This window comes from Lutra lutra, chromosome X (assembly GCF_902655055.1).
Source record: "Lutra lutra chromosome X, mLutLut1.2, whole genome shotgun sequence".
Lineage (NCBI taxonomy): Eukaryota > Metazoa > Chordata > Mammalia > Carnivora > Mustelidae > Lutra > Lutra lutra.
The window spans coordinates 61,395,525-61,407,329 of NC_062296.1; the positions used below are offsets into that span (position 1 = coordinate 61,395,525).

At 39.7% G+C, this 11,805-nt stretch overlaps 1 pseudogene; it reads right to left on the reverse strand.

Annotated features, from left to right (window-relative positions):
* Positions 1–10,705: 10,705 nt before the first annotated feature.
* LOC125091592 (60S ribosomal protein L23a-like) lies at positions 10,706–11,206 on the reverse strand (annotated as a pseudogene).
* Positions 11,207–11,805: the final 599 nt, after the last annotated feature.

Consider the following 11,805-nt stretch of genomic DNA (forward strand, 5'->3'; position numbering starts at 1 on the left):
GAACTTGAGTCCACATGCTTAACTCAGGATCTGCCTTTGGGGAATCCAAACTAAGGGAAGAACTTACCTTTTCACCTCTGTGTAATTTTAATTTTATAGGAATATATTATTTTAAAATCCTTTGAAAGGAAAGATTAATAGAGCACTTGGGAGTTGAGTCCTGGTTCTGGATTCAGAACCAGCTACTTTCAGAATTGTCTGAATAGAGGGAGGAGAGCTCTGCCACTTTGGGAAAGTCCGCCTATATTCTCTTGGCGCAACCTGGCCTTGATGATCATCTAGATAATAAGTTTACCTTAATCTGTGCCCAAAGTCTTTTTTTTTTTTTAAAGATTTTGTTTATTTAAGTGAGAGTGAGTGCACAAATGGGGAGGGGCAGAGTGGGGGCAGGGGTAGAAGCAGACTCCCCATGGAGCAGGGAGCCCAATGCAGGACTTGATCCCAGGACCCTGAGATCATGACTTGAGCTGAAGGTAGAGGCTTAACCAACTGAGCCACCCAGGCGCTCCTGTGCCAAAAGTGTTTCTGAAAACCTGATGGTGAATCAGAAATCAATCATCTCCTCTCAGATTCTTTGTTTACATAACATCGGGGTCTACATCTGTTATTTCAGTTTCGGGTGGATTTCAGAATTGCTTAGGTCTCTACTGCTTTATCTTTACTCTCTACTCTTCAGCTTCTTTGTGATCCATTAGTAAGACCTTGAGGCTGAAAGGGAGCCCTGTATTTGAAGACATCATTACCAGTATTAATGAGCACCTAAATTTCATTTTTCCTGAGTTTGGACAGAAGCTTGGTTTAGCCCTTTTCCTTGAGCAATCAAAGTGCTACCTAGGGAATCAGAATGATATAATCAGAATATTGTTTACCTTTGTGGGGGAAAGGTGGCTGTTGTTTGGGTGAGGGCCACATGGAAGGCTTTTGGGATTTATCTTGATTGTGGTTACATGGGTATTCATTTTGTGATAAATTCTTGAGTTGTACATTTTTGTTTTGTGCAATTTTCTATGTGTTCATTTTTTTAAGATTTTTAAAAAAATATATATCTATTTATTTAGAGAGAGGGAGAACATGAGTGGGGGAGAGGCAGAGGGAGAGAGAGAATCTCAGGCAGACTCCTCGTGGAGCCCCACTCACGGCTCGATCTCACAACCCGGAGATCATGACCTGAGCTGAAATCAAGACTCAGACACTTAGGGCACCTGAGTAGCTCAGTGGGTTAAGCCTCTGCCTTCAGCTCAGGTCATGATCTCAGGGTCCTGGAATCAAGTCCCGCATTGGGTTCTCTGCTCAGCAGGGAGCCTGCTTCCCCCCCATTCTCTCTCTGCCTGCCTCTCTGCCTACTTGTGATCTCTCTCTATCAAATAAATAAAATCTTAAAAAAAAAAAAGACTCAGACACTTAACTGACTGAGCCATCCAGGTACACCAGCGTGTTAATTTCTTTAAGGGCTAAAAAAGCTGTGGTGATCTTTTTGCCCATTCTCATACCCAGTACCCAGACGGAAGGAATGCTGTGCTTCAGGGCAGTTTGCCACTTAGCAAATGTTCCTGATCATTCCACATTCTCTTTGGCAGTCACAGAGCTGCACAACTCCAGTCTTGCTTCAAAAATGAACTTGCTGTTTGCCTGCAGCACACTCAGAATCTACCTCAGCCTTGGAGCAGAGTTTGCACGTTTCCTGCACAGCCCCCAGCCCAAGACGGAACATGATTGGGCTTACTAGGACCTGGTCATTTCTGTCCAATGTGAGGCTTTTCTAATGGGCTCTCTGCTGGGTTGACCAACACTTTGTCAGGTCTCAGTCACCATCCTTGCACAATCTTCCTCCCCCTGTTTTATCTTTCAGGGCATTAGTTCCCCACATTCTTTTTTTAAAAAAATATTTTATTTATATATTTGACAGAGAGAAAAAATAGAATTGCTGAGAGGAACTTGATTGCGGATCTGAAGGGGTGGTGGATCTTTGGTCATCCAGTTGGGTGGGGTTCTTTCTGAACTGGGCTTGGCAGATCAAGGACAGTAGGTTGTAGGGGAGGAGAAGAAATCCTTTCCTCTACCTTATCAGTTTTTTTACTGGGGTCTTGGAAAAGACAGATTACCACAAGAAAAGTTTTATTATGTATGCATATGAAGGCCTTCATAAAAAAGAAGTGAAGACCTAAAGAAGTGGTTAGACCCGGGGGTTATATACCATTTTAACAAAGAGCAATAAAATTTGGAGAACAAAGGAAAAGGGGTTTGGGCTTCTAGGTGTGTTGAATGCAGGAAGGGAAATAAATTGGGCAAACTAATGGAAGATAAAGGTTATTTTCACAAGGTTCATTAGGCAGACTCAATCTCATGTAGCCTCTGAGTTGATAAGCCTGTCTTTGGTGATGACTAGTGGTTCTCCACTTCCTGGTATGGGGTTGGGAGAGGGGGACAGCTTCACAAAGGGAAATTTATGCCTTGCCTTTAAGCAGAAAGGGAGGGTGGAGAGCTTTTCCTGCATCTGGTATTTTTCAGTTGACTTCAGCTAAAAAGAATCCTTATGCTGAAGTGACGTATTTTGCAGTAATAAGCCGTAATCCCCTTCTAGGTTACTGATTTCAGGCCAAAGATGAGGGCTAGTGTAGAAAGAGCACTTGCAGGAGCCTGACTCAAGTTTGGTCAAGGAGTGAGTCATTGTCAGCACTTAGAAGGCCTTCCAGGGTTTGGATTGTATAGTACCAATCAAGATAATCCTTTTACCCCTGCCACATTATTTTCCTTTAAGGGGGGCAGTCAGACATTCAGAAACACGTTTTTGGTATTACCAAGAGAAAACGCGTTCTTCCCTATCCACAATCAGAGCAATATTTTGAAAGGAATGGTTTATTTTATTTTTTATGGTTTTACTTACTTGAGGGAGTGAGCACATGAGTTCACTAAAACTAAAACAAGAGTGGGGGTGGGGGCAGGGCAAAGGGACAAGCAGACTTCCTGCTGAGCAGGGAGCCTATCTTTGGGCTGGATCTCAGGCTTCTAGGATCAGGACCTGAACCCAAGGCAGATGCTTAACCAACTGAGCCACCCAGGGGCCTCAGGAACGGTTTATTTTAAATAGTTATTTTTCTAGGTATCTAAATTTGACCACTACATAAATAGTCCTTCCAAAAGATACCCAGTTACGTAATCAGCTTTCTGCTAAATGAGAAAATTTCACAGATGGGAGAATCTGTGACAATACGGGCTTTCTCATGGCAGCAATAGGATACTGATCCAGACTGTGTGCTGGGATGCAAAGGGCCCCCCTCTGCAGGGACCTCAGTTTTGTTCTTGCATTCATGTAAGCAGAATTCGATCTGCAGAGGGTTTCTTTAAATGGGGACTCAACTAGTGTGTGGAAAGTGCTAAGGAAAAACGTGTCCATCCTGATTCATACAGACAAAAAAGGGGCTTTGAACTCAGCATGCCCTGCTTGTAGTCACCGGGACTGTGGCTCTAGAATATGCTCTGTTCAGTTGGAATAGGTTCAACTTGTTGGAAAGACAATTAACTGATGTGTAGAGAACTGAAATTCCAGGGGACAGTGGCTCTTTGGGGAGATGATGACCACTTAATGGGTTTCATTGTCTGGTAATTAGAATGTGTCTTGGAAGAGGCCTGGTGCTCACCCTTAGGGACTCTTGTAAGATTTCTGTAGGATACCAAGTCAGCTATTCCTCTGGTTCCTTTTTCCTTTCATGCATCCAGGGAATAATGACCTGGCTTCTGTCTCTAAAGCACAAAATCCTTTGTGTTCAGTAGCATTAATTATTCTTCTCGGGCCATAGCATAAACTTCATGCCTTTGAGTTTTTTCATGAGAGTCGCTTTCAAACTGGGGAATTTGTACCCCCAAGGAGAGTGTGGTCTTTCCAAGGGGCACACAGGCTTTAAGGAGTCTTAAGGGATCACTTAATAAATCCTAAACTTCCATATTTTTAAAAAGATTTATTTATTTTTATGAGAGAGAGAGAGAGAGAGAAGACGCAGGGGCAGAAGGGGCAAGGGAGAGAATCTTTAAGCACACTCTCTACTGAGTGCAGAGCCGATCTCTGGGCTTGATCCCAGGTCCCTGAGATCATGACCTGAGCCAAGATGAAGAGTCAGATGCTCAGCTGACTGAACCACCCAAGCACACACCGCCCCCAGAGTCCATATTTACTCTTTTTTTCTGTGCATTTGGAACACATTCAGTTTCCACACTGTCCTTTTATTCCACAATCTCCTTTCTTCATATATTACAAAAGAGAGGCATACTTCTCCTTCAGTCAGAATCCTGTTACGAATCTTTTCCATGGGTGTTAACCTTCCTGGTTAACGTAAGTCCAAATGTTGGAGTCAAATTCTCATTAAGCAAAAATAAACTTCTCTCGTTTTCATTGAGTTACAGCTTTTCAATAAATAACTGTTTTTTTAGGTTTGATAATTTTCAGATGCGTGTAATATAGTCTATTTTGATCAAACACATACTGTAAAGTTTCGCAGGTGAGGTAAACACAGCACCAGGCAAGGTGGGCGCAAGGCAAGATTTATTAAAGGCACTCTCCCGTCAAGTTTCAGGGCTCAGGAGAAGGGGAGCCAGGAAAGTCGCGCCGGGAGGAGGTGGGCACCCTTGGGCGAGGTTCCTTGACTCCGGAGAGGGGAGTGGGGGAAGTCGCACTGGGAGGGAGTTGGCGGGGGTCTTTTATCGGGCCTAGGTAGGGCATGGGCTCACATCCATATATGGTAGAGTATTTGGTGATCGGAGGGTATGGGGTGGGGGCTCCTGATACTTCCGTTTCCTGCATAGGTATCTGGTTACCTATGGAGACGTGACGTGGGCAGACATCCTTTTGGCAGGAGAGTCAAGGGTTAAGGAAAGGGGCGGGGAGGAGGCTGGAAGACGTCTGTCATTTCTATTGTTCCTCCTGCATTCCCTGAGCCACCGACCCAACACATACTACTCATAAAAAATGTCTTCTGGATCAAAGTCTAATTATAATTAACACTTAAGCCTTAAGGTCATGGGTAATTTTAAATATTAAAGTTTTAATTTATATACACATTGTTACTTCAGAGAGGGATGTTAGGGTAATCAATGAGACTTAAAAGCATCAAAATGTATCTCAGTAGGATTAAATTAAGAAGTAATTTAGAAATAAGAGTTCAAGGAGAATAAGGAGTAATTTAATATTTCTGACAGGGGAAGAGCTTGTTCATGTATTTTTTAAATTGAAGATCATGGTTCAAATTGCTTGGTATTTGTAGTCTTTTGAATACATGGAAAAGAGGGGTGATGTGCTAGTTTTAATTTAACGTCACAATATTTATAATATGTTGAAAATTATATATTTGGCAAATATTTAAACTTTTGATGGAAAAGTTTAAATGTCAACTGAAAATGTACCCAAAGAGACACATATTTTTCTTAAATAAACTTTTTATTCTGAAATACTTTCAGATTTACAGAAAAGATGCAAAGATATAGCACAGTTTCTTTTTGCCCTTCACCTAGTTTCTGCAAATGTTAACATTTACGTAACCATGATACATTTGTCAAAACTAAATATTTAACATTAACAGAAATAATGACTAAATTCTATACTTTATTCAGATTATCTTAGTCTTTTTCTTGTCTTCCTTTTCTTTCTTCTCCTTCTCTTTCTCCCTCTTCTGCTTTTTCCTCTTCCTCTTCTTTCTTGTTAGAGAGAGAAAGCATGCATGTGCCCCTGAGCAGGTGGTGGGGTGGGGGAAGTGGGGTGGGGCAGAGGGAGATGGAGAGAGAAGATCTCATGTGGGCTCCATGCCCAATGCAGAACCTGATGTGGGGCTCAATCATGTGACCCTGAGATCATGACCTGAGCTGAAATCAAGAGTCGGGTGTTTAACTGACTGAGCCACCCAGGCTCCCCTCTTTCTTTCTCCTTTTAAAGATCTAATGTGTTGCAGTGCCTGGGTGGCTCAGTGGGTTAACCGTCTGCCTTTGGCTCAGGTCATGATCCTAGGGGCCTGAGATTGAGCCCCATATGGGCTCCCAGCTCAGCGGGGAGCCTGCGCCTCCCTCTCCCTCTGTCATTTCCCCCTCTTGTGCTCTCTGTCTCTCTTTATCTATCTGTCAAATAAATAAATAAAATCTTAAAAAAAAAGTTCTAATGTCTTTTTTTCCTTTCCAGGATCCCATCTATGTTACAGTGTTACATTTAGTCAATGTATCTACTTAATCTGCTCTGATCTATGCTAAGTACTTTGTCATTTTTTACGTTTTGTTTTTGTTTTTTGCTTTAATGGTCTTGATAGTTTTGAAGAGTATCAGTCAGGTATTTTGTAGAATGTCCATCAATTTGGGTGTTTCTTACGATTAGATTGGGGTTATGGGTTTTGGAGAAGAAGACCACAGAAGTAAAGTACCCTTCTGTGAACATCATATCAAGGGTACAGGGACTCAACATAACTTATTGCTTAGTCCTCAGTCACGTGGACAAAGTAGTGCTTGCCAAGTTTGTCCACCATGATGTTACTGTGTTCCATTTCTGAATACATATTTGTTAGAAGGAAGTCACTGAATCCAGTCTATACTCAAGGATGGAGGGATTATGTCCACTTCGTGGGGGTGAGACCATCTCCGAGTGTTCGTGAGGAAGATCTGACTTTCTGCCTTATATTTATTCAATCATTTATTTTTATATTTTGGAATCATGTATATTGAGAGGCTTAATGTACAAACAGACAATGGCCAGACTTTATATATGAATAAAAAAATAAAAACAAACTCCAACCCACAGCCTATAGCAATCAGTCCAGGAGACTAACCCATTATGTATAATAACCAGCCCAGAAAGCCAGCCTGCTGTCTATAAGTTAGGCTTGTAGGAAGTCAGATTGTTATTTCCCACAAGAATTCAGGAAGCTGAATAACAACATCTTCAACAGTCAGCCCCAAATGGCCAAAACTTGATTAATAACTGAGAGCTTCCCTATTTTGTGTCCCTATTTCTAACTTAGAACCAACCAGAGAAATCCAAACATGAATTTCTAGCCAATCACAAAAGATGACCCACTTCTTGTTAGCCCACCTCCAATCAGAATACACCTGAAGACTTCCTCTTTTTCCATATAAAGCTTTCCCACCTCTCTGCCTGCCTTTGAGTATATGCCCAAACACTAGTGCACAAACACAAGTCCAAGTGACTTTGGCCTCCCTTGGTACATGCAAGCTCTGAATCAGCTGCCTTTGATTGTTCTTAGTTGGTTGATTTCCATTTATTTCCACAATATTTATTTTCTAATTGGGTTTGAATACAGTATTATTTTATTGATTTTATTGGTTGAACTGTTCCAGCTTTGGCCTTTGGGGACTCTTTCAGCTTGGCTCTTGTTGCCCGGAAACACACCCCATCCTTTCGTTCCTTTGAGAACTTCCTTTCTTTCTATCAATACAAAATGCTTTTGGCTCAGCCTGTCTATTTCCTGCCCCAGGCCCAGGATATTTCTCTAAGGAGTCCTGGTTTCTTTTATTAAGGAATAGTATTTAAAAAAATCAAAATCCGGGCACTTACCGACTGTGCCTCATTGCTATGGGGTTGTCACTACTTCTAGGCCCTCCCAGGAGAATGAACTAGCAAATATATGTATGTATATTAACCAGTGTATACACACACATAAAATTACTTCTCTGTCCACTTGTGTGTATGTGTGTGTATATATATAGATATATCTGAATTCATACTCATGTCTCGAACTCTACCACAGTAAAAGGATTTGTTCTAGTCTTTCCTTAGCTTATTTTTAACTTTTTTCTCTGTTTGGTGAGTAATATGACTCTATTGTCTATAATTTATTGACTTCTATAATTCAATCATAGTATATATATTAAAATCTCATTCTTCTTAACCCATACCTTTGAGAAACAAATTTACCTGCAAGATCACACTGTATATGTACAGTCTTTTATCTTTAGCCTTGGGTTTTTCCAGTTGAAACACTGTTTTCTAATGTTACTCAGGTCATCTTTTCCCTATGCTTTTCACTGAGATGGTATAATAAATGTATGGTGCAGGTAGAATAATTTGTCATAATCTGAATTCCATCTGGACTTCCATTAGCATTCTGGTTGATTTCTTTAATTTGCATACTTAAAAATTCAGTCTTGGTGATTTACTTAGGGTTTTGACACATGAACAGTCACATATATCCACCAGCCTAGTAGTACCATACACAATGGTTTCATCACACTGAAAATTCTGTGCACCTCCTTTGTAGTCAAATATTCCCCATTTTCTTGAGACTGTTGTTCTGTTTTTCATTTTTAAAAGCATTACTTATTTTACAGAGAGAGCATGAGTGGGGTGGGGGAGAACAGAGGGAGAGGGAAACAGTCAGACTCCCCGCTGAGTATGGAGTCCAACGCAGGGCTCGATCTCAAGACCCTGAGATCATGACCTGAACCAAAACCAAGAGTTGGGACACTTAACCAACTGAGCTACCCAGGCGCCTCAATCTGTTTTTCGTTTATATAGTTTTACTTTCTCCAGAATGTCCTATAAATGTAATTATACAGTATGTACTCTTTTGGGTCTGGCTTCTTTCACTTAGCAAATTGTATTTATGACATCCATGTCGTTGTGTGCGTCAATTCCTTCCTTTTCATCAATGACTAGTGTTCCATTGTATGGATGGATGTACTGCAGTTTGCCTGTCCATTGTCTTAAGTAGCTTGCAGGTTTTAGAGATTATGAAAGCTTCTGTATATGTTATATGTGGGGTTTTGTTTGAACATAAATTTTGAATTCATTTGGCAATATCTAGGAGTGCAGTTGCAGGATCATACTGCAGATTTGTGTATGACTTTATAAGCAAGTGATAATCTGTCTTCCAAAGTGATTGTACTATTTGATTTCCCACCAGCAATGAATATGAGGGCTAGTTGCTTTCCATCCTTGCCAGCACTTTTATGGTCAGGTTTTTCTAGTCATTCTAATAGTTGTAAAGTAAGTCATTATTTTAATGGTCATTTCTATAATAACAAATGACAAATAGGTTTACTTGTCATACTTAAATCTTCTTTGAGAAGTATCTTTTCAAATCTTTGTTTTCATTTAACGAGGTGGTTTGTTTTCTTATTAAATTTTAAGAATTCTTTTTGTGTCCGGGATAGGTCCTTTATCAGATAGATGATTTCCAAGTTTTTTCTCCCAGTCTATATCTTGCTTCATTTTCTAATTTTCTTGATGGTGTCTTTCAGAAAGTACAATTTTAATTAGTTGAAGTTTCATTTATTAGTTTTTTTTCTTTCATACATAGTGGCTTTTGGTCTTTTATCTAAGAATTTATTGCTAAACCCAAGGTCACACAGGTTTTCTGTTTTCTTCTAGAAATTTTATAGTTTTGCATTTAGTTCTATGGTCCATTTTGATGAAAATCTGGCATATGGTGTGATGTGTGTGTTGTGGTTTATATTTTTGGATATGGACATCCAGTGGTTCCAACACCATTTGTTGAAAAGTCTATACTTTCTTGATTGAATTGCTTTTGAGTCTTGGTCAAATACTATATTTATGTGGGCTTATTTTTGGGGTGTTCCAGTGATCTCTGTGTTTATCTCTTTTTGCCAGTACCACACTTTCAAGATTACAGTAGCTTTATAGAAGTCTTAAAATCTGGTAATGGAAAAAAAATAAATCTGGTAATGGGTGTCCTCTCACTTTGTTATTTTTCAGTTTTGGGGGGACTATTCTACTTCCTTTTCTTTTCATATAAATGTTAGAATCACCTTTTTGGTGTCTAAAAAATGCTTTCTGTTTTGATGAAGATTGTGTTGGATTTATAGATCAAATTAGGGAGAATTGATACCTTTACAATATTGGGTCTTCAATTCATGATCTGTGTATTTCTCCATTTATTTAGATTTTCTTTGATTTGTCTCAGTTTTTTTTAGTTTTCAACATACAGATCCTGTAAAATATATTTTGCTAGGTTTATACCTGCATTAGTCAGTGTTTAACCATGAAACAGGATTAGCAGGAGGTATCCATCTATCTATCTACTGAGATTTATTATAGTGAAATGGCTCTTATGGTTGTGAGGGCTGCTCAGGAAGAGAAGATCACCAGCAGTATGAAATTCCACATACATGTGTGGAAACTGTTGTTCTTAAGTAGAATTTCTTTCTTCTCCTTCTTCCTCTTCCTCTGTCTCTCTCCAAAGCCTTAGCCTGGCTCATAATGCTTTTCCTACCAATTAAATCAGTGCCATCCAGATTATCCCAGATAATCTCCCTTACCTAAAATCAACTGACTGTGGACTTTAAACCTTTAAAATGGTTTCATAGCAACAAACAGATGGAATCTCTGGGAACTGTAGCCTAAGCAAGTTGACACATCAGAAAATCTATTACAGTCCTTAAGCATTTCATTTTAAAATATTACAAATGGTGTGTAATTTTATTTTATTTTTATTTTTTTATTTTTTTAAAAGATTTTATTTATTTATTTGACAGAGAGAGATCACAAGCAGGCAGAGAGGCAGGCAGAGAGAGAGGAGGAAGCAGGCTCCCTGCTGAGCAGAGAGCCCGATGCGGAGCTTGATCCCAGGACCCTGAGATGATGACCTGAGCCGAAGGCAGTGGCTTAACCCACTGAGCCACCCAGGCGCCCCCAAATGGTGTGTAATTTTAATTCCAACTTTTTTTTATGATGAAAAAAAACTGTATTTAGATTTAGCCAGTTGGACTCAGTTTAGATGATCCCAATTTTGTTGGCAACATCCAAAGCATCATAGTCAGGGGCCAGTCAAACATACGTCTTCTCTTCATCAGGCCTGATCAAGATGTTGACCTTGGCCGCATCAATGTCATAGGGCTTCTTCACAGCCTGTTTGATCTGGTGCTTGTTGGCCTTGACGTACACAATGAACACAAGTGTGTAGTTGTCTTCTATTTTCTTCGTGGCTGACTCAGTAGTCAGGGGGAACTTGATGACGGCCTAGTGATCAAGCTCGTTTCTCCTGGGGTCGCTCTTTTGAGGGTATTTGGGGTACTTTTGGAGATGCAGAGTCTTGGGTCATCAGAACGTAGGTGATGTGTGGAACCTTTTTTTTTTTTTTTTTTTTTTTTTTTTTTGACTGTGGATGACTTTCAGCACCTCTTTCTTGCCCTTCAAAGCCTTTGCTTTGACTTCAGCTTTGGGAGGGGCAAGGGCTTCCTTCTTACCTTTTGGCACCATCTTTGTAAAAGGGGTAATTCCAACATTTTATTTGTGGATGTATATGGAACCTGGATCCTGCAACTTTTTTAAATTCACTGAGTTATAGGAGGTTTTGTCCTGTAGATTCTTTAGGATTTACTGTATTGTCAATTATGCTGTCTGAAATAAAGGTAATTTTAGTTTCTCCTTTTCAGTCTATATGCCTTTTGTTTTCCTTTTCTGTCTTTTTGCATCAACTAGGACTTCTAGTATTCTGTTGAATATGAGTAGTGAGAGAGAACGTGCTTGCCTTGTTTCTGATTTTAAGGGGATTGCATTTAGTCTTTCAATATAAAGTACGAAGTTGGGTGTAGTTTTTTTGTTTGGTTGTTTTGTTTTGTTGTAGATTCAGTATTAGATTAAGGACGTTCCCTTTTTTCCCCTTGTTTGCTAGAGTAGTATCATGAATTGATGTTGTATTTTACTGAATGCATTTTCTATATGTATTTATATAATCAGATGTCTTTTCTTATTTAGCCTGTTAATGTGGTGAATTACATTGATTGAGTTTCAAATACTGAAACAGCTTTGCATTCCTATATGAACCACAATTTGTTGTGATGTATCCATTTTGTAGA